The sequence below is a fragment of the Gorilla gorilla genome, chromosome 6 (assembly GCF_029281585.2).
Source record: "Gorilla gorilla gorilla isolate KB3781 chromosome 6, NHGRI_mGorGor1-v2.1_pri, whole genome shotgun sequence".
Classification (NCBI taxonomy): domain Eukaryota; kingdom Metazoa; phylum Chordata; class Mammalia; order Primates; family Hominidae; genus Gorilla; species Gorilla gorilla.
In genome coordinates, this window is record NC_073230.2 from 87,363,088 (window position 1) to 87,390,723 (window position 27,636).

Genomic DNA, 27,636 nt, shown 5'->3' on the forward strand with positions numbered 1-27,636 from the left:
TATTGGCTTGAATGTGATTTTCATTCCTTGATTCACCCAACAAATACTGACTGGCTGAGCACCTGCTGTGTGTGCACTGCTGTTCTAGCTGCTGACCATAGACAGCATAAATGAAAAAGACAGAAATTCCCACCGTCGTGGAACTCTCCATTTTCCTAAATGTTAGGTTGGTGCAAAACTAATCGTGGTTTTTGCCATTTTTAATTTTTAATGGCAAAAGCCACTATTACTTTTGCACCAACCTAAAAGGCCGATTCAGAAACTTGAGTGCAATGTCTTGGATATGCAAAAAAGAAAATCAAAACGCATTCTTCATTCTCTATAAGAGTTCTAGGCGGGGCGTGGTGGCTCACATTTGTAATCCCAGCACTTTGGGAGGCCGAGGTGGGCGGATCATGAGGTCAGGAGATCGAGACCATCCTGACCAACATGGTGAAACCCTATCTCTACTAAAAATAGAAAAATTAGCTGGGTGTTGTGGCGCGTGCCTGTAATCCCAGCTACTTGGGAGGCTGAGGCATAAGAATTGTTTGAGCCTGGGAGGCAGAGGTTGCAGTGAGCCAAGATCACGCCACTGTACTCCAGCCTGGGCAACAGAGCAAGACTCCATCTCAAAAAAAAAAAAAGAGTTCTAGCCCAGGAGCGGTGGCTCACACTTGTAATCCCAGCACTTTGGGATGCCAAGGCAGGCGGATCACTTGAGGCCAGGAGTTCAAGACCAGCCTGGCCAACATGGCAAAACCCCATCTCTACTAAAAATACAAAAATTGACAACGTGTGTTGGCACACGCCTGTAATACCAACTACTCAGGTGGCTGAGGCATAAGAAATGCTTGAGCCTGGGAGGCAGAGATTGCACTGAGCTGAGATCACACCACTATACTCCAGCCTGGGCAACAGACACCCTGTCTCAAATAAATTACATTAAATGTTTAAAAAGAGGTCTAAATAAGTTTCATATGCTGCCCTCCCTCAGATAATGAGGGAACCTGGGGTACTTAAAATGCCAAATGAACGTATACTTGATCCTTATTCATAGATTTTGTATTTGAGAATTTGCCTACTCACTAAAATATGTTTGTAACCCCCAAATCAATACTGTGGGACTTTCTCAGTTATTCGCAGACACACAGAGTGACAAAAAATTTGAAGTGCCTGGCTGGGCGTGGTGGCTCACGCCTGTAATCCCAGCACTTTGGGGGGCCGAGGCAGGCGGATCACAAGGTCAAGAGAGCGAGACCATCCTGGCCAACATGGTGAAACCCCGTCTCTACTAAAAATACAAAAATTAGCTGGGCATGGTGGGGCGTGCCTGTAGTCCCAGCTACTCAGAAGGCTGAGGCAGGAGAATTGCCTGAACCCGCGAGGTGGAGACTGCAGTGAGCCGAGATCGCACCACTGCACTCCAGCCTGGTGACAGAGCAAAAAAAAAAAAAAAAATTGAAGTGCCTGGCCAGTTGCAGTGGGTCACGCCTGTAATCCCAACACTTTGGGAGGCTAAGATGGGAGAACTGCTTGAAGCCAGGAGTTCAAGAACAGCCTGGCCAACATGGCAAAACCCCATCTCTACTAAAAATACAAAAATTCGCTAGGCATGTTGGCACACACCTGTAATACCAGCTACTCATGTGGCTGAGGCATAAGAATTGCTTGAGCCTGGAGGCCGGGTGCAGTGGCTCACGCCTGTAATCCCAACACTTTGGGAGTCAGACGGGTGGAAATCCTGAGGTCAGGAGTTCAAGACCAGCCTGTCCAACATGGTGAAACCCCGTCTCTACTAAAAATACAAAAATTAGCTGGGCGTGGTAGCACATGCCTGTAATCCCAGCTACCTGGGAAGCTGAGGCAGGAGAATCGCTTGAACCCGGGAGGCGGAGGTTGCAGTAAGCCGAGATTGTGCCATTGCACTCCAGCCTGGGCAACAAGAGCAAAACTCCGTCTCAAAAAAAAGAAAAAAGTGCCAAGTGGAGTGGCTCACACCTGTAATCCCAGCACTTTGGGAGGCCAAGGCAGGTAAATCACAAGGTCAGGAGTTCGAGACCAGCCTGTTCAACATGGTGAAACCCCGACTCTACTAAAAACACAAAAAATTAGCTGGGCCTGGCGGCGGGTACCTGTAATCCCAGCTACTCAGGAAGCTGAGGCAGGAGAATCGCTTGAACCCAGGAGGCAGAGGTTGCAGTGAGCCAAGATCGCGCCACTGCTCTCCAGCCCCAGCAACATAGCGAGACTCTGTCACACACAAAAAAAACTATCTCCAAAACATTATATTTATTTAGATGACCTTGATATGGACACTATATCCAGTTGGAAAGTGGAGTACAGACACAATTTTTTGTTTTTTGTTTTTTTGAGACACGGTGTCACTCTGTCAAACCGGCTGGAGGGCAGTGGCATGACCACAGCTCACAGCAGCCTCAACCTCCTGGGCTCCACTGATCTCACCAGCTCAGCCTCTGAGTAGTTGAGACTAGAGATACACACACCAGTAATGGTCCAGCCCACTAATTAGTGCACGCCTGGCTAATTTTTGTACTTTTTGTAGAGATGGGGTTTTGCCATGTTGCCCCGGCTGATCTCAAACTCCTGTCCTTGAGTGATCTGCCCGTCTCAGCCTCCCAAAGTGGTGGGATTACAGGCATGAGTCATTGTGCCCAGCCCATACACAACCTCTAAAAAATTTTTCATAACACCAAATTGGTAAACATGTTCAAAAGATTTAATGTACAGAATCACTAGATATGGTGAGTTTATGGTTTATTGTAGAAGCAAGTTTGTTTTAATCATCTTAGGAGATTCTTTTGTGTTGTTTTGTTTTTTTGAGAGTCTCACTGCAATCTCCACCCTCCGGGTTCAACTGATTCTCCTCCCTCAGCCTCCCAAGCAGCTGGGATTACAGGTGCCTGCCTGTAGGGGTGGGTTGCCCCTACACACCTGTGGGTCTTTCTCGTAAGGTGGAACGAGAGACTTAGGAAAGAAAAAGACACAGAGACAAAGTATAGAGAAAGAAATAAGGGGACCCGGGGGACCAGCGTTCAGCATATGGAGGATCCCGCCAGCCTCTGAGTTCCCTTAGTATTTATTGATCATTCGTGGGTGCTTAAAGAAAAGGGGGTTGTGTCAGGGTCACAAGACAATAGTGGGGAGAGGGTCAGCAGACAAACACGTGAACAAAGGTCTTTGCATCATAGACAATGTAAAGGATTAAGTGCTGTGCTTTTAGATATGCATACACATAAACATCTCAATGCTTTACAAAGCAGTATTGCTGCCCGCAGGTCCCACCTCCAGCCCTAAGGCGGTTTTTCCCTATCTCAGTAGATGGAGCATACAATCGGGTTTTATACCGAGACATTCCATTGCCCAGGGACAGGCAGGAGACAGATGCCTTCCTCTTGTCTCAACTGCAAGAGGCATGCCTTCCTCTTATACTAATCCTCCTCAGCACAGACCCTTTACGGGTGTCGGGCTGGGGGACGGTCAGGTCTTTCCCTTCCCACGAGGCCATATTTCAGACTATCACATGGGGAGAAACCTTGGACAATACCTGGCTTTCCTAGGCAGAGGTCCCTGCGGCCTTCCGCAGTTTTTGTGTCCCTGGGTACTTGAGATTAGGGAGTGGTGATGACTCTTAAGGAGCATGCTGCCTTCAAGCATCTGTTTAACAAAGCACATCTTGCACCACCCTTAATCCATTTAACTCTGAGTTGACACAGCACATGTTTCAGAGAGCAGGGGGTTGGGGGTAAGGTTATAGATTAACAGAATCTCAAGGCAGAGGAATTTTTCTTAGTACAGAACAAAATGGAGTCTCCTATGCCTACTTCTTTCTATACAGACACAGCAACAATCTGATCTCTCTTGCTTTTCCCCACATTTCCCCCTTTTCTTTTCGACAAGACCGCCATCGTCATCATGGCCCATTCTCGATGGTCGCTGTCTCTTCGGAGCTGTTGGGTACACCTGCAGACTAACAACAGACAAAACAGGCACACAAGGATTAATATAAGATTTATAATCGTAGTACTTCCGATGGTCTTAACCCAAGTGACAGGGTTAAGATTTGCGAGGCCATCAGCAACTCCTGCAATTGCCTCAGTTCCTGGCACCAGATTTAAATGGGCTTTTGATGCTTCGAAAATTTGTTCTTTTAATTTGGAAATGTCTAAAGTGAGATTATCTTCTCTTCCCTGTAGATGGCGTCTAACCATGTCCCAGTGATGCTCAGACTCATTATAAATTTGGGGTGTAATGCAAAAGTCTGACGTATTCCAGTCACACTGTAACTGGAAACGATGTTCTAAGCTCATGAGTCTGTCTCCCATCCAAATGACAGTTTGTCTAAGATCATTAATTTGATTTGCCAATTTTTGATCAATACTAGATTGCGAATTCCACAATCTTGTAGAATTTTTTTGCCAATCATTAACAAAGTTTACCGACTGAACAGAAGAGTGCAATGCAACTCCTGCTACAGCAGCCGTAGCTGTGACTGCAATTAATCCCATAATCACTGCAATTAAAGTAAAAATGAATCTTTTGGATCTATTTAAAACACCTTTTAATACTTCAGTCAAAATATGGACGGATGGCGAGGCCTCCCACGGTCGGTCCATGGACACAGGGATCCACACACCCTCTCTTGCTCTCACCAGCAGAATACGGTGTTGCCAATTAAAAGTTGAATCAATGCAAGTAAACAATCTACAATTTTCACAGGTTATAGTCTGGGAGTCTGGTTTAATAACTATATTTCCTACAACTAGCATATAAGGGGGCTTTACGCAACTTTGTAAAGGAACTGTTAGACTGGAATTTAGGTCGATAGTATAAAATGGCTTACGATCTCTTGTTTCTAAAGTTTGATTTCCAGACCAAATTCTAATGTGGTGTGAGGCCACAGTAAGCCTCCATAATTCTGGATGTTCAGGACCAGAAACAGGACTTATTATTTTTGGTCTTGGGGTAGAGATTCCTTTTTCTCCCCATTCCCAAGGGTAGAAGGACTGTAATTTTTTATACTTATGTTTGTCTAAACTTTCTGTTAAGTCACTATCAACAGCTGGACTCACTTGTGTACTTGGACACGACTGAGTTTGTCCTGAGCAATTGTGGTAGAATTGACCTCGAGGTGCCCAATCTATAATAGTTCCGAATTCATTGTTTTGTAATATTACCGCACTATTGGCCACACATTCTTCCCAAACTAAAACTTCTGTATTTTTTGATTCTTTTGGAATTTCCTTGGGGCAAGGTTTCCCTTTAGGTCTAAATTTTAATGATCTTTGATAAGAAAAGTCTTGTAAATAATTTACCCGTGGCCTGAGTGACATCCCGCTTACCATGTGATAAGTGAATCTACTGATGGGACTGACAGTAGGTACTTCTACCAACCAATTTTGGACTGCAGGCATTAAACATCCTGGTGCTCTCCCTAGGCAAATAGGAGGATAACGATACCCAATGGAAATATTTATCATCATCCCTTCTTCCTCAGGTTTGGCAGGGCAGCGATCATCTGTGGGGCCAGGTACCCATACACTATCATTAACATATACTTCTATAGGATTATCCATCCATGTGACTGCCCGAATTAAGGGCGGGAAAGGCACATAGGCCCAGTAGGTATAATTAGCTGCAGCTGCTCCTGCAGGCATAGGGAGACTTACCACCGTTGATACAATCATCAAGGCTGCAAGCAGCATACTCTCTGGGGTTTGTGTCACCTTTGTGTTCTCTAGATATTTTGTAGCTAACTGCGTCAGCTTCTTTAGTTGTGCCCAAGTCGGCGGCTCTGCCTTCTTGGTGGATGGCAAATTCATCTGTTCTTCTGACGTTACCATTTTGTTCATCTTGTGAGTCAACGGTGCTCGATTGCGGTGTCTCCGTCTCCGCGGAGGTGCTTTTCTTTGCATCTCCGATGGGTTCATTGTAGGACTTCAAATGTCTAGTGGGTATCCAAACAGGAAGCTGATTTTCTCCTGGTGAAACACAAGCAAAACCTCTCCCCCACGTTATCACCTTCCCTATTTCCCATGTCTTATTTTTATTATCTTTCCACCAAATTAGTTTTCCTTCATGTGGGCTGTTCTTTTTACCAGTAAGATGTTGTTCTGCAGAAGTAGTAGTCTGATTTCTATAAATGTTTAAAAAATTTAAAGTATAGAGTGCTAGATTAAGTTGCATCTGAGGAGTGGTACACTCCTTACTGTCTCCCCCTTCTTTTTGTTTAACTAATTGAGTTTTGAGTGTTCTATTAGTTCTTTCAACTATGGCCTGTCCTTGGGAATTATAAGGAATTCCTGTTGTGTGTGAAATTTTCCACTGACTTAAGAACTTTTGGAAAGCTTTACTACAATATCCTGGTCCATTGTCAGTTTTGATTTTTTCTGGAACTCCCATTACAGCAAAACAAGACAATAAATGTTTTTTAACATGGGAAGTACTTTCTCCTGTTTGGCAAGTTGCCCATATGAAATGTGAATAAGTATCAACTGTTACATGAACATATGATAATCTTCCAAATGAAGGTACATGCGTGACATCCATTTGCCATAATGCATTAGGACGCAGACCTCTGGGATTAACTCCTGCCTCTTGAGTGGGCAGGTGTAAAACTTGACACTGGGTGCAATGTTGTACAATATCTTTTGCCTGTTTCCATGTGACATCAAATTTGTTTTTTAATCCTGCTGCATTTACATGAGTCAAAGCATGAAGTTCTTTTGCTTTTATGAATGCAGATGATACCAGTAAGTCAGCTTGTTCATTTGCTTTAGTCAAAGGCCCTGGTAAATTAGTGTGTGCTCGAATATGAGTAATATAAAATGGGAAATTTCTTTTTCTTACAGTTTGTTGTAATAAATTGAATAGCTGGTTTAACTGATCATCCATGCTATATTTAATTAGAGCTGTCTCAACATTCCTTGTAGCCTGTACTACATATGCAGAATCTGATATAATATTGATAGGTTGGTCAAAATCTTGTAACACTGTAATGACTGCAACCAACTCTGCTCTTTGAGCCGATTGATATGGAGTTTTGATTACTCGTTCTTTCGGCCCTGTATAAGCCGCTTTTCCATTGCTGGAACCATCAGTAAATACTGTTAGAGCATTTTCTAAAGGTTCATGTCTGGTAATTTTAGGTAGAATCCAAGTGGTCAATTTTAAGAACTGGAAGATTTTCGTTTTTGGGTAATGATTATCAATTATTCCCACAAAATTAGCAAGACCAATCTGCCATGCACCAGAATTGATAAAGGCTTGTCTAACTTGTTCCTTGGTTAAAGGGACAACTATTTTGTCTGGGTCATTTCCACATAATTTTATTATTCGTAATCTTGTCTGACCGATTAATGTAGCCATTTGATCCAAGTACAATGTAAAAGTCTTAACTGTACTGTGAGGAAGGAATGACCACTCCACAAGATCAGTATTTTGAATAATGATGCCTGTTGGAGAATGTGCAGTGGCAAAAATCAAAAGTTGGAGTGGAGCTAAAGGATCTATTCTATTTATTTGCGCTGACTGAATTTTTTCTTCCACTAATTTAATTTCTTTTGTTGCCTCTGGGGTTAACATTCTTTTACTATTTAAGTCTGAGTCTCCTCTTAAGATAGAGAACAAATTTGACATGGCATAAGTAGGAATGCCTAGAGTTGGCCGAATCCAATTAATATCTCCCAGCAATTTTTGAAAATCATTTAGTGTTTTTAATGTGTCTTTTCTTATTTCTATTTTTTGTGGCTTAATTTTTCTATTTTCTATCTGCATCCCTAAATAATGAAAAGGAGTAGAGGTTTGGATCTTATCAGATGCTATTGCCAGTCCTGCGTTGGCAACCTCTGCTTGCAGAAATGTATAACAGTCAATTAATTTATCTTTCGTTTCTGCAGCACATAAAATATCATCAATATAATGAATAATATAACAGTCTGAAAACTTGTCTCTAACTGGTTGAAGAGCTCGACCTACAAAATTCTGACAAATAGTTGGACTATTAAGCATTCCCTGAGGTAGCACTTTCCACTGAAACCTGGTGGCTGGTTCTTTATTATTTATGGCTGGTATAGTAAAGGCAAATTTTTCGCAATCCTGCTCCGCCAGAGGGATGGTAAAAAAGCAATCCTTTAGATCGATTATAATTAAAGGCCAGTCTTTTGGGATCATGGCCGGAGAGGGCAACCCAGGTTGGAGAGGACCCATGGGTTGAATTACAGCATTTACGGCCCTTAAGTCAGTTAACATACGCCATTTGCCTGATTTCTTCTGAATTACAAACACAGGAGAATTCCAAGGCGAGAATGAAGGCTCAATATGACCCTTTTCTAACTGTTCATTTGCTAATAAATGTAAAGCCTCCAGTTTTTGTTTTGGTAGCGGCCACTGATTTACCCACACCGGTTTTTCTGTTTTCCAAGTTAATGGTATGGGTTTAGGAGGCTCTACAGTGGCCGCCCCTAAAAAGGATACCCTATTCCTTCTCTTTTCTGATTTATTTTAGCCTCAACTGGAACTTTAATGCCGTCTTCATTTTTTCCTAGTCCCTTTCCTGGTATATATCCCATCTTGGACATGATTTTTTGACTCGTGGGGCTATATAATGGAGCGGGCATGGTGATTTCCGCACCCCATTGTTGTAATAAATCTCGACCCCACAGATTAAGAGGAATTGAAGTAATCACTGGCTGAACAGTACTTTCTTGATTATCTGGCCCTAAGCAATGTAAAATCTCAGTACTTTGATACACTTCTGAGGCTGTGCCTATGCCGACAAGTCCTGTAACAGCCTTTTGTTTAGGCCAATTTTTTGGCCACTGATTTAAAGCAATGATAGAGACATCTGCTCCAGTGTCTACCAACCCTTCAAACTGTTTTCCTTGAATAATGGCCTTACACACAGGTCTGTTCTGTGACCTGACTTGCCCAATATGCAGCTTTTTCTGTCGGATCAGTGCTTCCAAACCCTCCTATTCTTTTTATTTCACTATTTCCACCCTTAATATATGGCAGGAGTAATAATTGAGCAATCCTGTCTCCTGGACTGGCACTCCAAGGAATTGAAGAGCTAATAACCAATTGAATTTCGCCTTTATAGTCTGAATCAACCACGCCAGTATGAATTTGAACTCCTTTTAGATTTAGACTTGATCTTCCCAAGATTAGTCCTACAGTCCCCTCAGGCAGGGGGCCATATATCCCTGTGGGGATTTTTTGTGGGGGCTCCCCTGGAAGCAGAGAGACTGCTTGTAGAGTACATAAATCTACTGCTGCACTGCCGCTTGTGGCGGGGGACAATTGTTGTATTGTGGTAACTGGCTTATTCCCTGAAACACTTGGGACAGTGGGGGTTGTTGTCCCTGAAAACCCTGAGGAACAAATGGCTGAATTGGGAATGCCCCAGTTTGTTGTGGGGCCTGAGGCTGGCCCCTTTGCTCGTTTCCCGACAATGGTTGCCCATTTTTATTAAATTTAGAACGACATTGACTAGCCCAATGTTTTCCTTTTTTACATCTGGGACATAAGTCAGGTGGCTCTCTACCTGTTGGAGTTGCTTGAATAGTTATATTCTGTTTATTTAAGACTGGGCAATTCTTTTTTAAGTGACCAATTTGGCCACAATTATAACATTTTCCTCCAAATGTTCTAACTTGTCCTCCTAAAACAACTCCTGTTATTGCTTGAGCCATAAGCATAGCTTTATGCATAGCTCCTCCGATTCCATCACAGGCTTTTACATATTCTGAGATTACATCTGATCCTGCAGGAACCTTTCCTTTTAATGGCTTAATGGCTGATTGACACTCAGGATTGGCGTTTTCATATGCCATCAACTCCACTATGACCTTACGGGCTTTTTCATCGGCAATTGACTTTTGAGCAACATCTTGGAGCCTTGCCACAAAATCAGGGTAGGGCTCTTTTGAACCTTGTCTTACTGTATTAAATGAGGGGCAGGTGGTTCCTGGGTCTTGGATTTTTTTCCCAGGCCCTAAGGCAGATAGCTTTAACTTGTTCAATGGCCTCATTTTGCATTAATGCTTGTTGACTAATAGTACTCCAATTTTGACCTGTTCCTAATAGTTGATCTGCATCTATGTTAACTGGAGGATTGGCAGCCCTATTTCTTCGGACCTGTTCTTGTACCCCATCAATCCACCAAGTCTTAAATTGTAAAAATTGAGAGGGTGAGAGAGACGATTTTGCCAGAATCTCCCAATCATAAGGAATGAGTCTATGTCCATGAGCAATGGAATCTAATAATGTCCTCATATAAGGGGAGTTGGGTCCATACTGTTTTACTCCCTCTTTCATATCTTTTAGCATTTTTATCGAAAAAGACTTGTATCTGGCCTCAACTGTGAGAGGCTCTCCCTCTTGGGCTCCTTCTCCAGGTGGCATCGGTTCTAACGTTACTGGGAATTGCCACGCCTCAGTATCTCCTTCCTTTCTTGATTTATCAATAATTTCATGTAATTCACTACCCTGTCTACTAGGTGGTGCCGTAGGATCAAGTCTCCTAGTGGGCGGCTGAGGGTACGGCACCCTGCCCTGTGGTGCTGGGGGCATTCCTGGATATCCATACTGACTTTCTGGGGGTGGCCGATACTGAAGTTCAGCCGGCGGCCAGTATTGATAAGCTACTGGCGGTTGGGTCTTATTTTCTTTAACCTGCGTTTGAGGTTGTAATCTTACAGGCACCTGACCTGCTGGAAGAGGACTTGGCCCTCGTGGTTTAGACTCTGATGGCCCCACTAATTCTGGACCTTTTCCTTCTAATTTTAACGTTTCAGGATATATCACCTCCTGTAATTGATTATAGTCAACATTTTGCGTTGACTGAGCCATTGCCGGCTCTGCTACACATTCGCAATGTAAACCTTCCCTTTCTTTCTGGGATTTTTTCCTTGTCTTTTCATTACAATCTATTAAACAGCTTCCAGGGGCGTCAGAAACTGAGACGCTATCTTCTTCTGTTTGAAATGGTTCTAAAGCTGCTTTAATAATGGCCCAATCATTCCATACTGTAAGTGGAATGATATTACCCTTCCTACATGCTTGTTTTAGTTCCTTACCAATTCTTTTCCAGTCTTTTAGATCTAAAGTTCCTTGTTCTGGAAACCATGGGCAAAATTGTTCTATTATTTGAAATAGCTTGATTAGATTTTTTGTAGATACTTTAACTCCCCCTCTTTTTAAAAGAATTTTAATAAAGCTGAGATAAGAGGCATATTTACTTTTAATTTTACTTTTAGTTTGCCCCATTATCACCCTAGCTTCTTCCGAGCACACAAGCTTACCGTACGGCTGACTGTAGATGTACTCGGGATCTCTCGTCGACTTGTCCTCAATGACCACGCTCGAGCGTACCTTCACCCTAGAGAAAAGCCTCCACGTTGGGCACCAGATGTAGGGGTGTGTTGCCCCTACACACCTGTGGGTCTTTCTCGTAAGGTGGAACGAGAGACTTAGGAAAGAAAAAGACACAGAGACAAAGTATAGAGAAAGAAATAAGGGGACCCGGGGGACCAGCGTTCAGCATATGGAGGATCCCGCCAGCCTCTGAGTTCCCTTAGTATTTATTGATCATTCGTGGGTGCTTAAAGAAAAGGGGGTTGTGTCAGGGTCACAAGACAATAGTGGGGAGAGGGTCAGCAGACAAACACGTGAACAAAGGTCTTTGCATCATAGACAATGTAAAGGATTAAGTGCTGTGCTTTTAGATATGCATACACATAAACATCTCAATGCTTTACAAAGCAGTATTGCTGCCCGCAGGTCCCACCTCCAGCCCTAAGGCGGTTTTTCCCTATCTCAGTAGATGGAGCATACAATCGGGTTTTATACCGAGACATTCCATTGCCCAGGGACAGGCAGGAGACAGATGCCTTCCTCTTGTCTCAACTGCAAGAGGCATGCCTTCCTCTTATACTAATCCTCCTCAGCACAGACCCTTTACGGGTGTCGGGCTGGGGGACGGTCAGGTCTTTCCCTTCCCACGAGGCCATATTTCAGACTATCACATGGGGAGAAACCTTGGACAATACCTGGCTTTCCTAGGCAGAGGTCCCTGCGGCCTTCCGCAGTTTTTGTGTCCCTGGGTACTTGAGATTAGGGAGTGGTGATGACTCTTAAGGAGCATGCTGCCTTCAAGCATCTGTTTAACAAAGCACATCTTGCACCACCCTTAATCCATTTAACTCTGAGTTGACACAGCACATGTTTCAGAGAGCAGGGGGTTGGGGGTAAGGTTATAGATTAACAGAATCTCAAGGCAGAGGAATTTTTCTTAGTACAGAACAAAATGGAGTCTCCTATGCCTACTTCTTTCTATACAGACACAGCAACAATCTGATCTCTCTTGCTTTTCCCCACACCTGCCACTGCACCCGGCTGATTTTTGTATTTTTAGTAGAGACGAGGTTTCACCATCTTGGCCAGGCTGGTCTTGAACTCCTGACCTTGTGGTCCACCCGCCTCAGCCTCCCAAAGTGCTGGGATTACAGGCGTGAGCCACTGCACCCAGCCATGGAGTTATTTTTCATTCATAATTGTTATGTTTGTAATTTTTTAACATAGCCAATAAGAAAATACACTAAGTAGATGAAATGGTAGATGTAGCTCTTTTCAGCTGAGAGTGGGAGAAAAAGTTGAGGCACCTAAGGGAGATGAATAAAAATGCTAGGGTGTCTGTCACTTTCACAGTGAGGAGGGCTGACATGTAGCTGTGTGAGCAGTCTACTGGAGAGAGTGGCTTTTCTAGACCATGACAATTCCCTGGCAATTTAGTTTGAACCACATTCACCTGTTAGGATTACCATGCGTACTATTAATGTCAACTGAACTAAATCATCTTTCCATGACAGCTGCCTAACAAGAATCCATCTCACAAAATTGACCACCTCAAAAGGAAATTATTTTCATTTCACCTTTAATGATTATTCAAGACCCCAGTATAACAACCCAAGGCCAGGTGCAGTGGCTCACGCCTGTAATCCCAGCACTTTGGGAGGCCAAGGCAGGTGGATTACGAGGTCAAGAGATCGAGACCATCCTGGCTAACAGTGAAACCCCATCTCTACTAAAAATACAAAAAATGAGCCGGGTGTGGTGGCGGGCACCTGTAGTCCCAGCTACTCGGGAGGCTGAGGCAGTAGAATGGCGTGAACCTGGGAGGCGGAGCTTGCAGTGAGCCGAGGTCCTGCCACTGCACTCCAGCCTGGGCGACAGAGCGAGACTCCGTCTCAAAAAAAAAAAAAAAAAAAATTAACCCAGCAGATTTTGTTCACCTGAATGGCCAGAGTACAACCCATTAAATATTTGAATTGAGTAAAAGGCTTCAGATTTTAAGTTTTGAGAGTTTTTTTTCTGCTTGATCTAGTCTATCATTGAAGCTTTCAAGTATACTTTGTATTTCATCCAGTGATTTCTTCAGTTCCACATTTGCCATGTGCTCTGGAAAACTCTGTATCTGGTTGGTAAATACCTCAACCATATCCAGAATTGATGTTGACATTTCCTTACTTTCTTTTTCAGAAGTCTCTTGAATCCTTCTAATCTTGGTTAAAATCAGTTTCCACAATTCTCTATATGACATTTCTTGAATTTCTTTTGGATGGGGATCTGTTGCTGGAGAATTACTGGGTTCCTTTGGAGGTGTCCCACTTCCTTGCTTTTTCACGTTTCCCGTGTCCTTCCATTGAGATCTGCGCATCCTGTGTAAATTGCTTCTTCCAAGTTTGTGAATTTGCTTTGTAGGGGAGGACTTCTTCCTGAAAATGTAGATAGGGTGTTGGTTAGGTGGGGCACTTTGGCTTTGATTGGCATAGTACTGTAGGCTCTGTATGATTTCTTGGGTGGCTTAGGGTGTGGTTATTAGTGGAGGGTCTGGTTGCTGGGGACTAAGAGGCTAAGGTGGGCCAGTCTTTGAGCCCAGGAGCGGTGTAGGCTGGCTCTGGCATTAATGGGTTCAGGGGAGCAATTTGGAGTCCTCTAGGTGCTCTGCTCGAATCCTGGTAGTGGCAGCCCCTGTGGGCAGCAAGCCACCCAGGCGCCGAGGCAAGAGACCGAGGACACGAGCTGTTCCAGTATAATAAAATATAAAACAAGAATAGTTATACCAGATATAGATCTTAGAGATGATTATATATGAATATCATTAATCATTAGTTGGTAGTAATTACTCTTTATCCCAATATTATAATAATCCTCACTCTAAAATCATAACCTAGGAAAAACAAGGCCATACAGAGATAGGAGCTGAGGGGACATAGTGAGGTGGGACCAGAAGACAAGAGTGCGAGCCTTCTGTTATGCCCAGACAGGGCCACCAGAAGGGCTCCTTGGTCTAGCGGTAACGCCAGCGTCTGGGAAGACGCCTCTTGCCGAGCAGACGGTGGTCTAGCGGTAGCCTCAGTGTCAAGGAAAAACACAGGCTACTTAGCAGACCGGGAAAGGGAGTCTCCCTTTCCCGGGGGGAGTTTAGAGAAGACTCTGCTCCTCCACCTCTTGTGGAGGGCCTGACATTAGTCAGGCTCGCCCGCAGTTATCTGGAGGCCTCACCATCTCCCTGTGATGCTGTGCTTCAGTGGTCACGCTCCTAGTCCGCCTTCATGTTCCATCCTGTACACCTGGCTCTGCCTTCTAGATAGCAGTAGTAAATTAGTGAAAATATTAAGTCTCTGATATGCAAAAATAATGGCGTAAGCTGTCTTTCTCTTTGTCTCCTCTCTCTCTCTGCCTTGGCTGCCAGGCAGGGAAGGGCCCCCTGTCCAGTGGACACGTGACCCACGTGACCTTACCTATCATTGGAGATGACTCACACTCTTTACCCTGCCCCTTTTGCTTTGTATCCAAAAAATAACAGCGCAGCCAGACATTCGGGGCCACTGCCCGTCTCCGCGCATTGGTGGTAGTGGTGCCCCTGGCCCAGCTGTCTTTTCTTTTATCCCTTTGTCTTGTGTCTTTATTTCTACACTCTCTCGTCGCCGCACACAGGGAGAAGCCCACCGACCCTGTGGGGCTGGTCCCTGCAAGCCCCAGCTAAGCTCGTGGTTGATCCCAGGCCCTGGAGCAGTGGGTGTGATGTGGATGAGGACAGTTGCAGTTAGGTGGTATCCCACAGGCTGGGTCCCTGACCCCAGATCCCGGGAAGGAGTGTTCAGCCGCCAACGGTGGCGGAAAGGGCAGAACAGCCACCAATCCCCAGGCCCCTGGCCCTCGTGCTCAAGGTCCTCAGGAGACGGCGCTGCCAGCGGACTGTCCTCAGGCCCCCGGGGTTTGGGCTCTGGCTGTGACAGACAGGGAAGGGCTGGGCCCCAGGCTGCGGACGGAAAGCTCAGGCGGGGCAGGGCGGGCGCGCAGTTGGCTCGTGTCTGGGTCCCGCGGCAGCGGCGGGGTTATTTGTCCTTTGGGACTCCTGAGAGCGCCTGGCCTCCCCTCTCCCTCCCTGGCCCTCAGCTAGCGGCGGCGGTAACCGCAGGCAAGGCAGGAGCTGCCCTCGGGGCTGGACTCTCGGGGTGGCGGGGGCTGCAGCTGCAGCTGCTCAGGGCAAGGAAGCCCGTGGACTCCACGTGGGCTCCACGTGGGCTCCTGCCACGCCGCTGGGGAATCTCTGGGCCGCTGCCCCATATTCTGGAGGTCCGCGAGGGTCGGGGGAATGTGGAAGTCCGTGGGGGGACTGCATAGCCCCGGGGTCTCTCACTCACCCTTTCCCCGCGCGCGGGGGCTGCAGGCCGTCCCCGCCTATCCGATTTCTCCGCGCAGGCTGCCTGGGTGCCTCTGCTCCGCTCCCCGGGCTCCCCGTGGCTTCTCGGCTGAATCCCGCGTTCTCTCAGCCGATCTGCTGCAAGTGTGAAAACCTACCGGCTCCTTCGGTTCCCGTCAGAGGAGAGGCGCGTGCCGGCTGCATCTACCAGGCCATCTTGAGCCTATGGTCCTAGGTGGAAATGGGTCCCAAGTGCGCGAGTTACTCAAGGGCGTTCCCTGGAGGGTCTGGGTCGGCCCCGCCCCCTTCACTCCCGGGAAGGCCCCGCCCTCCCCTTCCAGACTGGACGGAAAGCTCCGTGTGCACACAGGTGTGTTAGCTAATAGAAATGGAAGCAGACTATTTACACTTTTCCACAAAAGTGTTCATTTTTCCCTTTTTTTTTTTTTTTTTTTTGAGACGGAGTGCAGCGGCGCGATCTCGGCTCTCTGCAACCCGGGTCCAGGGTCATGCAATTATCCTGCCTCAGCCTCCCGAGTAGCTGGGTTTATAGGCAAGCGCCACCACGCCCAGCTAATTTTTGTATTTTTAGTAGAGACGGGGTTTCACCATGTTGGCCAGGCTGGTCCTGAACTCCTGACCTCGTGATCTGCCCGCCTCGGCCTCCCAAAGTACTGGGATTACAGGCGTGAGCCACGGCGCCCAGCCATTTTTCACTTTCTATACTGGGGATTTGTGTTAGTACTCACAGAGCCACCTTATTCTTTTTTTTTTTTTTTGAGACGGAGTCTGGCTCTTGTTGGCCAGGCTGGAGTGCAACGGCGCGATCTCGGCTCACCGCAACCTCCACCTCCTGGGTTCCAGCGATTCTCCTGCCTCAGCCTCCTAAGTAGCTGGGATTACAGGCATGCGCCACCAGGCCCGGCTAATTTTGCGTTTTTAGTAGAGATGGGGTTTCACCATATTGGTCAAGCTGGTCTCGAACTCCCAACCTCAGGTGATCTGCCCGCCTTGGCCTCCCAAAATGCTGGGATTACAGGCGTGAGCCACTGTGCTCAGCCCCATCTTTACCTTTGAAAGGAATGATTGTTGAAATCATCTCTCTGAAATTTCACATTTAAACATATTTATACCCCCAAATCATGTTTTTCAATACTGTTCAAAGGCCATCTATAAAAATGCATATTTCAACATAAAAGATTTTTCAAACATCTAACAATATGTGACATTCCAATATAGATGATTATATTGATATTATTTAGCTGTAAAAAAGAATAAGGCAGGCCGGGCACGGTGGCTGACGTCTGTAATCCCAGCACTTTGGGAGGCCAAGGTGAGCAGATCACCTGAGGTCAAGAGTTTGAGACCAGCCTGGCCTCAATGTGCAAGATGGCACATTGCACTCCAGCCCTGGCAACAAGAGTGAGACTCCATCTCAAAAAAGAAAAAAAAAGAAACGTTTTGTTTTTATATTATAAACCTAAAAATTTAGTCACTCAGTATTTTTTCAAATTTAACAATACTGCTATCTTGTGACAAACTATCCATAACATAAAATTTGCCAATCTAACCTTTTTTTTTTTTTTTTTTTGAGATGGAGTCTCACTCTGTTGCCAGTCTGGAGTGCAGTGGTGTGATCTTGGCTCACTGCAACCTCCACCTCCTGGGTTCAAGCCATCCTCCTGCCTCAGCCTCCCAAGTAGCTGAGACTATAGGCATATGCCACCACGCCCAGCTAATTTTTGTATTTTCAGTAGAGACAGGGTTTCACCATGTTGGCCAGGATGATCTCAAAGTCTTGACCTTGTGATCTGCCTGCCTCAACCTCCCAAAGTACTGGGATTACAGGCATGAGCCACCGTGCCCAGCCTGCCTCTTTAGCCTAGGCTGGAGTGGAGTGGTGCCATCTGGGCTCACTTCAACCTCCATCTCCTTGGCTCAAGCCATCCTCCCACCTTAGCCTCCCAAGTAGATGAGACTACAGGATCGCACCACCACGACCAGCCAAATTTTTATTGTAGAGACGGGGTTTCACCATGCTCCCCAGACTGGTCTCAAACTTGCGAGCTGAATCCATCCACCCACCTTACCAGGACCAGCCCATTCTAACCATTTGGAAGTATACGGTTCAGTAGCTTTAGATACACTCACGTTGTTATGCAACCATCACCACCATCCATCTCCAGAACTTTCTATGATCCCTAACTGAAACTCTATAACCATTGAACAACTCCCCTTTCCTCCTTCCCCCAGGCCCTGGCAACCACCATTCTATTTTATTTTTTGTCTCTGATGTTGCCTCCTCTAAGTCCTTTATACAAGGGGAATCATATAGTATTTGTTTTTTTGTTACTGGTTTATTCCAGGTAACCTAATGATCTCAAGGTTCACCTGATTGCAGCATGTGTCAGAATTTCCTTCCTTTTTAAGGTGAGCACGGTGGCTCACGCCCGTAATCCCAGCACTTTGGGAGGCCAAGGCGAGTGGATCACCTGAGGTCAGGAGTTCAAAACCAGCCTGGCCAACATGGCAAAACTGTCTCTACTAAAAATACAAAATTAGCCAGGCGTGGTGGTACATGCCTGTAATCCCAGCTACTCGGGAGGCTGAGGCAGGAGAATTGCTTGAACCCAGGAAGCTTGAGGTTGCGGTGAGCCGAGATCACGCCATTGCACTCCAGCCTGGGCAACGAGAATGAAACTCCGTCTCTAAATAAATAAATAAGCCAGACATGGTGGGGCACACCTGTAATCCCAGCTACTCAGGAGGTTGAGGCACAAGAATCACGTGAACCTGGGAGGTGGAGGTTGCAGTGAGCCGACATCTCGCCACTGCACTCCAGCCTGGGTGACAAAGAGAGACTCTGTCTGGAAAACAAAACAAAAAACCTTCTTTCCTTAAGAAGGTAGAATAATATTCCATCATATGGCCAGACCACATTTTGTTTATCCATTCATCTGTTGGCTATTTGGGTGTTTCCAACTTTTGACTTTAGTGAGTACACTGTAGCAGCATGGGTGTACAGCTCACCCAGGATATTTTGGCATTTATCTCCAAAAGTTTTAATTATTTATTTATTTATTTTTTGAGACGGGGGTCTCACTCTGTCATCCAGGCTTGAGTGCCATGGTACGATCTCAGCTCACTGCAAGCTCTGCCTCCTGGGTTCATGCCATTCTCCTGCCTCAGCCTCCCGGTAGCTGGGACTACAGGCGCCCGCCACCACGCCCGGCTAATTTTTTTTGTATTTTTAATAGAGACGGGGTTTCAGCATGTTGGCCAGGCTGGTCTTGAACTCCTGACCCTAGGTGATCCACCCTCCTCGGCCTCCCAAAGTGCTGGGATTACAGGCCTGAGCCACCTCACTTGGCAGAGTGTGTTTTCCAGACTATGACAATTGCCTGGTAATTTAGCTTAAATTACATTCACCTGTTAGGATTACCGTGTGTACTGTTAATGTCAACTGAATCAAATCATCTTTCCATGACTGATGCCTAACAAGAATCCATCTCAGCCAGCCTGGTGGCTCATGCCTGTAATCCCAGCCCTTTGGGAAGCCGAGGCGGGTGGATCACCTGAGGTCAGGAGTTTGAGACCACCTTGGCTAACATGGTGAAACCCCATCTCTACTAAAAATACAAAAATAAGCTGGGTGTGGTGGTACACGCCTGTAGTCCCAGCTACTCTGGAGGCTGAGGCAGGAAAATCTCTTGAACCTGGGAGAAGGAGGTTGCAGTGAACCAAAATCATGCCACTGCACTCCAGCCTGGGCGACAGAGCAAGACTCAAGCCTCATTAAAAAAAAAAAAAATTGATCCCACAAAATTGATCATCTCAAAAAGAAATTATTCTCATTTCATTTTAATGATTATCCAAGACCCCAGTATAAGAATTAACCCAGCAGATTTCGTTCACATTAATGGCCAGAGTATAATAACCCTTTAAATCTTTAAGAAACATGCTTCAGATTTCAAGTTTTGAGAGTCTTTCTTCTACTTGTTCTAGTCTATCACTGAAGCTTTTGAGTTTACTTTGTATTTCATGCAGTGATTTCTTCAGCTTCAGAAGTGTCATTAGGTTGTATTTAATAATATCACTGGAGTTGATAATTTTTTCCTGCAGAACGGTAACTCCTTCCATCTTTTTTCTCTGTTCTTTTCCAAATGATGCTTGTATTATGCCCATCAACTGTATAATATGTATGTTCAATTCTCTCTCCAAAATATCTTCTGTTTCTTTTGGATGGGGATCTGCTGCTGGAGAATTATTGGGTTCCTTTGGAGGCGCCCCATTTCCTTGCTTTTTCATGTTTTCTGTGTCCTTCCGTTGAGATCTGTGCATCCTGTGAAAGTGGTTTCTTCCAAGTTTGTGAACTCGCTTTGTAGGGGAGGACTTCTTCCTGAAAATGTAGATAGGGTGTTGGTTAGGTGGGGCACTTTGGCTTTGATTTGGGGTAGTACTGTAGGCTCTGTATGATTTCTTGGGTGGCTTAGGGTGTGGTTATTAGTGGAGGCTGTGGTTGCTGTGGACTAGGTAGCCAGGTGGGCCAGTATTTGGGCCCCAGTGGTGGCCTGATCTTACCTATTCTTTAGCCCCAGAGCAGTGCATGCTGGCTCTGTTATAAGCGGGTTGTAGGGAGTGATTCGTGTGTCTCTAGGTGCCCTGCTCTAATGCTGGTAGTGGCAGCCACTGGCTGGGGGTGTGGCTGATCTCAGGCGTTGGGGCAGTGGGTGTGATGTGGGCAGGGTAGTTGCAGTTGGGGGGGCAACCCTCCGGAATCCAGGCGGTCCCTGCTGGTGTTGGAGGTGGCTGCCCAGGTTGGGCGGGCACGCGAGTCCCCGGGCCTGTAGGTAGCCTGAGGTGTTATCCGCAGGCTGGGCCCCTAAACTCAGACACCGGGGAGGAGTGTTCAGCCGCCAACGGTGGCGGAAGAGGGAGAATAGTCACCAATCCCCAGGCCCCTGGCCCGCCTGCTCAAGTCCTCAGGAGGCAGAACCACCAGCGGACTGTCCTGAGGGCCCCGGGGTTCGGTCGCTGGCTAGGACGGACAGGGAAGGGCTGGTCCCCAGGAAAGCTCAGGCGGGGTACAGCAGGCAAGCGGTTGGTTCGCGTCTGAGTCCCGCGGCGGCGGTGGGGTTATTAGTCCTTTCGGACGTATGAAAGCCTCTGGCCTCCCCGCTCCCTCCCTGGCCCTCAGCTGGCGGCTGCGGCTGCAGCTGCAGCTGCTCAGGGCAGGGAAGCCCGTGGGCTCCACGTGGGCTCCACGTGGACTCCTGCAACGCCGCTGGGGAATCTCTCACCCGCTGCCCCCTACCCTGGAGGTCCACGAGGGTCAGGGGGCTGTGGAAGTCCGTGGGGGGACTACGGAGCCCCCGGGGTCTCTCACTCACCCTTTCCCCACGCGCAGGGGCTGCAGGCCGTCCCAGCCGATCCGATTTCTCCGCGCAGGCTGCCTGGGTGCCTCTGCTCCGCTCCTCGGGCTCCCAGTGGCTTCTCGGCTGAATTCCGCGTTCTCTTAGCCGATCGGCTGCAAGTGTGAAAACCTACCGGCTCCTTCGGTTCCCGCCAGAGGAGAGGCGCGTGCCGGCTGCATCTACCAGGCCATCTTGAGCCTATGGTCCTAGGTGGGAATGGGTCCCAAGTGCGCGAGTTACTCAAGGGCGTTCCCTGGAGGGTCCGGGTCGGCCCCGCCCTCCCCTTCCAGACTGGTCCGCAAGCTCCGTGTGCACACAGGTGTGTTTGCTAATATAAATAGACTATTTGGCCGGACACCGTGGCTCACGCCTGTAATTCCAGCACTCTGGGAGGCCGAGGCGGGTGGATCACCTGAGGTAGGGAGTTCGAGACCAGCCTGGCCAACATGGGGAAACCCCGTCTCTACTAAAAATAAAAATATCAGCCGGGCGTGGTCGCGGGCGCCTGTAATCCCAGCTACTTGGGAGGCTGAGTAACGAGAGTCGCTTGAACCCGGGAGGCGGACGTTGTAGTGAGCCAAGATCGCGCCACTGCACTCCTGCCTGGGCGACAAGAGCGAAACTCCATCTCACCAAAAAAAAAAAAAAAAAAAAAAATCCTTTACGTTGATGTATGCATTTTTTGGATGCTTTTTTCTTTTAATTTTAATTTTAATTTTATTTATTTATTTTTTTTTTTGAGATGGATTCTAACTCTGTCGCCCAGCCTGGAGTGCAGTGGCGAGATCTCAGCTCCTGCAAAGCAAAAACTCCGTCTCCAAAAAAAAAAGAATGATGAATTAACATGCTAGGGTGTGCTTGGCAAAGTGTGGTTCACCCCTGCAATCACAGCACTTTGGGAGGCTGAGGCAGGCGGATCACTTTGAGTTCAGGGGTTCAAGACCAGACTAGGCAACATGGTGAAACCCTGTTTCTACAAAAAGGTTCAAAAATTAGCCAGGAGGCTGGGCACGGTGGCTCAGCCCCTGTAATCCCAGCACTCTGGGAGGCCCAGGTGGGAGGATCACCTGAGGTCAGGAGTTCAAGACCAGCCTGACCAACATTGGGAAACCCCATGTCTACTAAAAATCCAAAAATTAGCTGGATGTGGTGGTGGGTGCCTGTAATCCCAGCTAATCTGGAGGCTGAGGCACAAACCTGGGAGGCGGAGGTTGCAGTGAGCCATGATCGCGCCATTGCACTCCAGCCTGGGCAACAAGAGCAAAACTCCGACCCCAAAAAAAAAAAAAAAAAAATTAGACAGGCCTCATGGCTCATGCCTGTAGTCCCAGCTACTTGGGAGACTGAGACTGGATAATTGCATGAGCTCGGAAAATGGAGGCTGCAGTGAAATTGCACTACTGCATTCCAGCCTGGGTACAGAAAGACCACGTCTCTAAATAAATAAATAAATAAATAAATAATAAAATGCTACAGTGTTTGTCAGGTTTGCAGTGAGGAGAGCTGACATGTAGCTGTGTGGGCAATCTGTTAGAGAGAGTGGCTTTTCTTGACCATGACAATGTACTTCAGCTACATTCACCTGTTAGGATTACTGTGCGTACTGAATTCAGTACCGATCAGATTCAGTAACTGAATCAGACCATCTTTACCTAACTGCTGGATGATAACCAATCTTGCAAAATCGACCATCTCTAAGGGAAATTATTTTTATTTCGCTCTAAAGATTATCCAAGACCCCAGAATAAGAACTAACCCAGCAGGTTTTGTTCACATTAAAGGCCAGAGTACAACCCATTAATCTTTAAAGTGAGAAAAATGCTTCAGATTTTATGCCCTGAGAGTTTTTCTTCTATTTGTTCTAGTCTATCATTGAAGCTTTTGACTGTACTTTGTATTTCATCCAATGATTTCTTCAGTTCCAGAAATACTCTTCTGTTGAATTTTAAAACCTCTTTCTGGCAAGTAATCATCTCATATATCTCCCCAACTCTTTTCCTCATTTCTTTATGTTCTTGTTCAAAAGACTCTTCCATGTTGATAACCTTCTTTACAATCAGTCCGGTCAATTCTCTGCTCAATTCTCTGTTTGAGCTTTCCTGAATTTCTTTTGGATGGGGATCTGTTGCTGGCGAATTACTGGTTTCTTCTGTAGGCGTCACATTTCCTTGCTTTTTCATGCCTCCTGGGTCCTTCCGTTGAGATCTGCGCATCCTGTGGAATAGTCACTTCTTCCAAGTTTGTGAATTCGCTTTGTAGGGGAGGACTTCTTCCTGAAGATGTAGATATAATGTGGTTAAGTAGGGGATCTTGGCTTTGGTTTGAGGTAGAAGTGTAGGCTCTGTACATTACTTGGGTGACTTAGGGTGTGGTTATTAGTGGAGGCTGTGCTTGCCTGTTCTTGAGCCCCAGAGCAGTCTACGCTGGCCCTGGCGTTAGTGGGTTCAGGGAAGCGATTTGTGGGCCTCTTCGTGGGCCTCTAGGTGCCCTGCTCGAATGCTGGTAGTGACAGTCCCTGGCTGGGCATGTGGCTAATCTCAGGCCCGGGGGCAGCAGGTGTTGATGGGTGGGAGGGGCAAGCGAGTCCCCTGGCCTGTCCGTGGTGGTATCGGCAGGCTGTTCCCCAGACCTCAGACCCCGGGGAGGAGTGTTCAGCCGCCAACGGTGACGGACAAAACCCGCAGCCACCAATCCCCAGGCCCCTGTGCTCCAGTCCTCGCGGGACGGAACCGCCAGCGGACTGTCCTCAGGCCCCCGGGGTTTGGGCTCTGGCTGTGACAGACAGGGAAGGGCTGGGCCCCAGGCTGCGGACGGAAAGCTCAGGCGGGGCAGGGCGGGCGCGCAGTTGGCTCGCGTCTGGGTCCCGCGGTAGCGGCAGGGTTATTTGTCCTTTGGGACTCCTGAGAACAGCTGGCCTCCCCTCTCCCTCCCTGGCCCTCAGCTGGCGGCGGCGGTAACCGCAGGCAAGGCAGGAGCTGCCCTCGGGGCTGGACTCTCGGGGTGGCGGGGACTGCAGCTGCAGCTGCTCAGGGCAGGGAAGCCCGTGGGCTCCACGTGGGCTCCTGCCACGCCGCTGGGGAATCTCTCGGACGCTGCCCATTCTGGAGGCCTGCGAGGGTCGGGGGGCTGTGGAAGTCAGTAGGGGGACTGCGGAGCCCCGAGGTCTCTCACTCACCCTTTCCCCGCGCGCGGGGGCTGCAGGCCGTCCCCGCCTATCCGATTTCTGCGCGCAGGCTGCCTGGGTGCCTCTGCTCCGCTCCTCGGGCTCCCCGTGGCTTCTCGGCTGAATCCCGCGTTCTCTCAGCCGATCTGCTGCAAGTGTGAAAACCTACCGGCTCCTTCGGTTCCCGTCAGAGGAGAGGCGCGTGCCGGCTGCATCTACCAGGCCATCTTGAGCCTGTAGTCCTGGGTGGAAACGGGGTCCCAAGTGCGGGAGTTACTCAAGGGCGTTCCCTGGAGGGTCCGAGTCGGCCCCATCCCCTTCACTCCCGGGAAGGCCCCGCCCTCCCCTTCCAGACTGGACAGAAAGCTCAGTGTGCACACAGGTGTGTTTGCTAATAGAAATGGGAGCAGACTATTCACACTTTTCCACAAAGGTGTGCATTTTTCACTTTTTATGCTGGGGATTTGTGTCAGTACTCGCAGAGCCGCGTTGTTCTTTTCTTTTTCTTTCTTTTTTTTTTTTTTTTTTTTGAGACGGAGTCTAGCCCTGTCGTCCCAGGCTGGACTGCAGTCGTGTGATCTCGGCTTACTGCAACCTCTGCCTCCTGGGTTCAAGCGATTCTCCTGCCTCAGCCTCCCGAGTTGCTGGGAATACAGGCGCACACCACCACGCCTAATTTTTTTGTATAATATTTTTAGTAGAGACGGTGTTTCGCCATGTTGGCCAGGCTGGTCTTGAACTCCTGATCTCAAGTGAACTGCCCGCCTTGGCCTCCCAAAGTGCTGGGATTACAGGCATAAGCCACCAGGCCCGGGCTGCCTTGTTCTCTTTTACAGCTGCGTAATGTCAACATAATCATGTATATTGAAATGTCACATATTGTTAGAAATTTGTAATAATCATTTATGTTAAAATATGCATTTTTTGTGGATGGACTTTTTTGAGACGGAGTCTCACCCTGTTGCCCAGGCTGAAGTGCAATGGCGCCATCTCGGCTCACTGCAACCTCTGCCTCTCAGGTTCAAATGATTCTCCTGCCTCAGCCTACGGAGTACTAGCTGGAATTAGAGGTATCTGACACCATGCCCAGCTAATTTTTGTATTTTTAGTAGAGACGAGGTTTCACCATGTTGGCCAGGCTGGTCTCAAACTCCTGACCTTGTGATATGCCCGCCTCAGCTTCCCAAAGTGCTGGGATTACAGGTGTGAGCCACTGTGCCTGGCCTGGATGGACTTTTCATGATATTGAAAAACATGAGTTGAGGTACAAATATGTTTAAATGTGGAATTTCAGAGTCATGGTTTCAATAATCAGTTCTTTTAAAGGAAAGATCCTGACCTCAGGTGATCCTCCTGCCTTGGCCTCCCAAAGTGCTGAGATTACAGGCATGAGCCACTGCACCCAGCAGCAGAACCATTTTCTATTCCATGCTGAACAAACCAGTTTTTGCCACACATGTGTTGAGATGAAACAACTTTCTATGAGAGACGTTGCAGGAGCTCGTGAAACTCACAGAAGCTAAAACAGCCCAATCATAGGAATTCTGTAGTGCAGCATGGCTCAAGTGAGTGTGAGTGTGTGTGTGAGAGCGATTGTGAACATAGGAGTGTCAATGTGTGCATGTATGTTTGTATATTTGAGCATGAGGGACAAGATGAGGGACCAGACCGTGAAGAGCACCTCAGGCCAGGCAAGGAGTTTGGCATCATCTTACAGGCATTAATGTGCCACTGACAGATTTTTTCACGGAAAATTAATGTGGCCAGATCTGTGTTTATTTTATTTTATTTTATTTTATTTTATTTTTGAGACAGAGTTTCCAGCCTGGAGTGCCATGGAGCAATCTTGGCTGACCGCAACGTCTGCCTCCTGGGTTCAAGCGATTCTCCTGCCTCCACCTCCCAAGTAGCTGGGATTACAGGCATGTGCCACCACATCCAGCTAATTTTGTATTTTTAGTAGAGACGAGTTTTCTCCATGTTGGTCAGGCTGGTCTCAAACTCCCAACCTCAGGTGATCCGCCTGCCTCGGCCTCCCAAAGTACTGGAATTACAGATATGAGCCACCGCCCGCTGCCTTATATTATTTTATTTTATTTATTTATTTTTTTGAGACAGAGTTTCACTCTTTTTACCCAGGCTGGCGTGCAATGGTGCAATCTTGGCTCACTGCAACCTCTGCCTCCCGGGTTCAAGCGATTCTCCTGCCTCAGCCTCCCAAGTAGCTGGGATTACAGGCGCCTGCCACCGTGCCCGGCTTTTTTTATATTTTTAGTAGAGACAGCGTTTCACCATGTTGGCCAGGGTGGTCTCAATCTCTCGACCTCGTGATCCACCCACCTCGGCCTCCCAAAGTGCTGGGATTACAGGCGTGAGCCACCACGCCCAGCCTTATTATTTTATTTTTGAGACAGAGTCTTGCTCTGTTGCCCAGGCTACCATGCAATGGCGTGATCCCAGCTCATGGCAACCTCCGCCCCACGGCCTGTCAAGCAGTTCTCATCCCTCAGCCTCTTGAGTAGCTGGGATTACATGTGCCTGCCACCACACCTGGCTAATTTTTGTATTTTTTGGGGTTTTGCCATGTTGGTCAGGCTGGTCTTGAACTCCCGACTTCAGGTGATCCATGTGCCTCAGCCTCCCAAAGTGCTGGGATTACAGCGTGAGCCACCACGCCCAGCTCCCACATTGCCTTCTCTAGGTATCTGTCTCAGATCTTCTTCTCTCTCTCTTATACTGACACTTCTAATTGCATCTTCTAGAGCCCACTTGGATACTCCAGGATTATCTTCCCATCTAAAGATACTTAATCGGGCCCAGTGCAGTGGCTCACGCCTGTAATCCCAACACTTTGGGAGTCAGAGGTGGGCGGATCACCTGAGGTCAGGAGTTTGAGACCAGCCTGGCCAACATGGCAAAACCCTATCTCCACTAAAAATACAAAAATGAACCAGGCATGGTGGCACGTACCTGTAATTCCAGCTAATCGGGAGGCTGAGGCAGGAGAATTGCTTGAACCCAGGAGGCGGAGGTTGCAGTGAGCTGAGATGGTGCCACTGCATTCCAGCCCGGGTGACAGAGTGAGACTCCATCTCAAAAAAAAAAAAAAAAGATCCTTGGCCGGGCGCGGTGGCTCACGCCTGTAATCCCAGCACTTTGGGAGGCTGAGGTGGGCAGATCACGAGGTCAGGAGATCGAGACCATCCTGGCTAACACGGTGAAACCCCGTCTCTAATAAAAATACAAAAAAATTAGCTGGGCGTGGTGGCAGGCGCCTGTAATCCCACCTACTCAGGAGGCTGAGGCAAGAGAATCACTTGAACCCAGGAGGAGGAGGTTGCAATGAGCCG

At 47.5% G+C, this 27,636-nt stretch overlaps 1 pseudogene; it reads right to left on the minus strand.

Annotated features, from left to right (window-relative positions):
* Positions 1-4,724: 4,724 nt before the first annotated feature.
* Positions 4,725-12,042, minus strand: LOC134758928 (endogenous retrovirus group K member 19 Env polyprotein-like; annotated as a pseudogene).
* Positions 12,043-27,636: the final 15,594 nt, after the last annotated feature.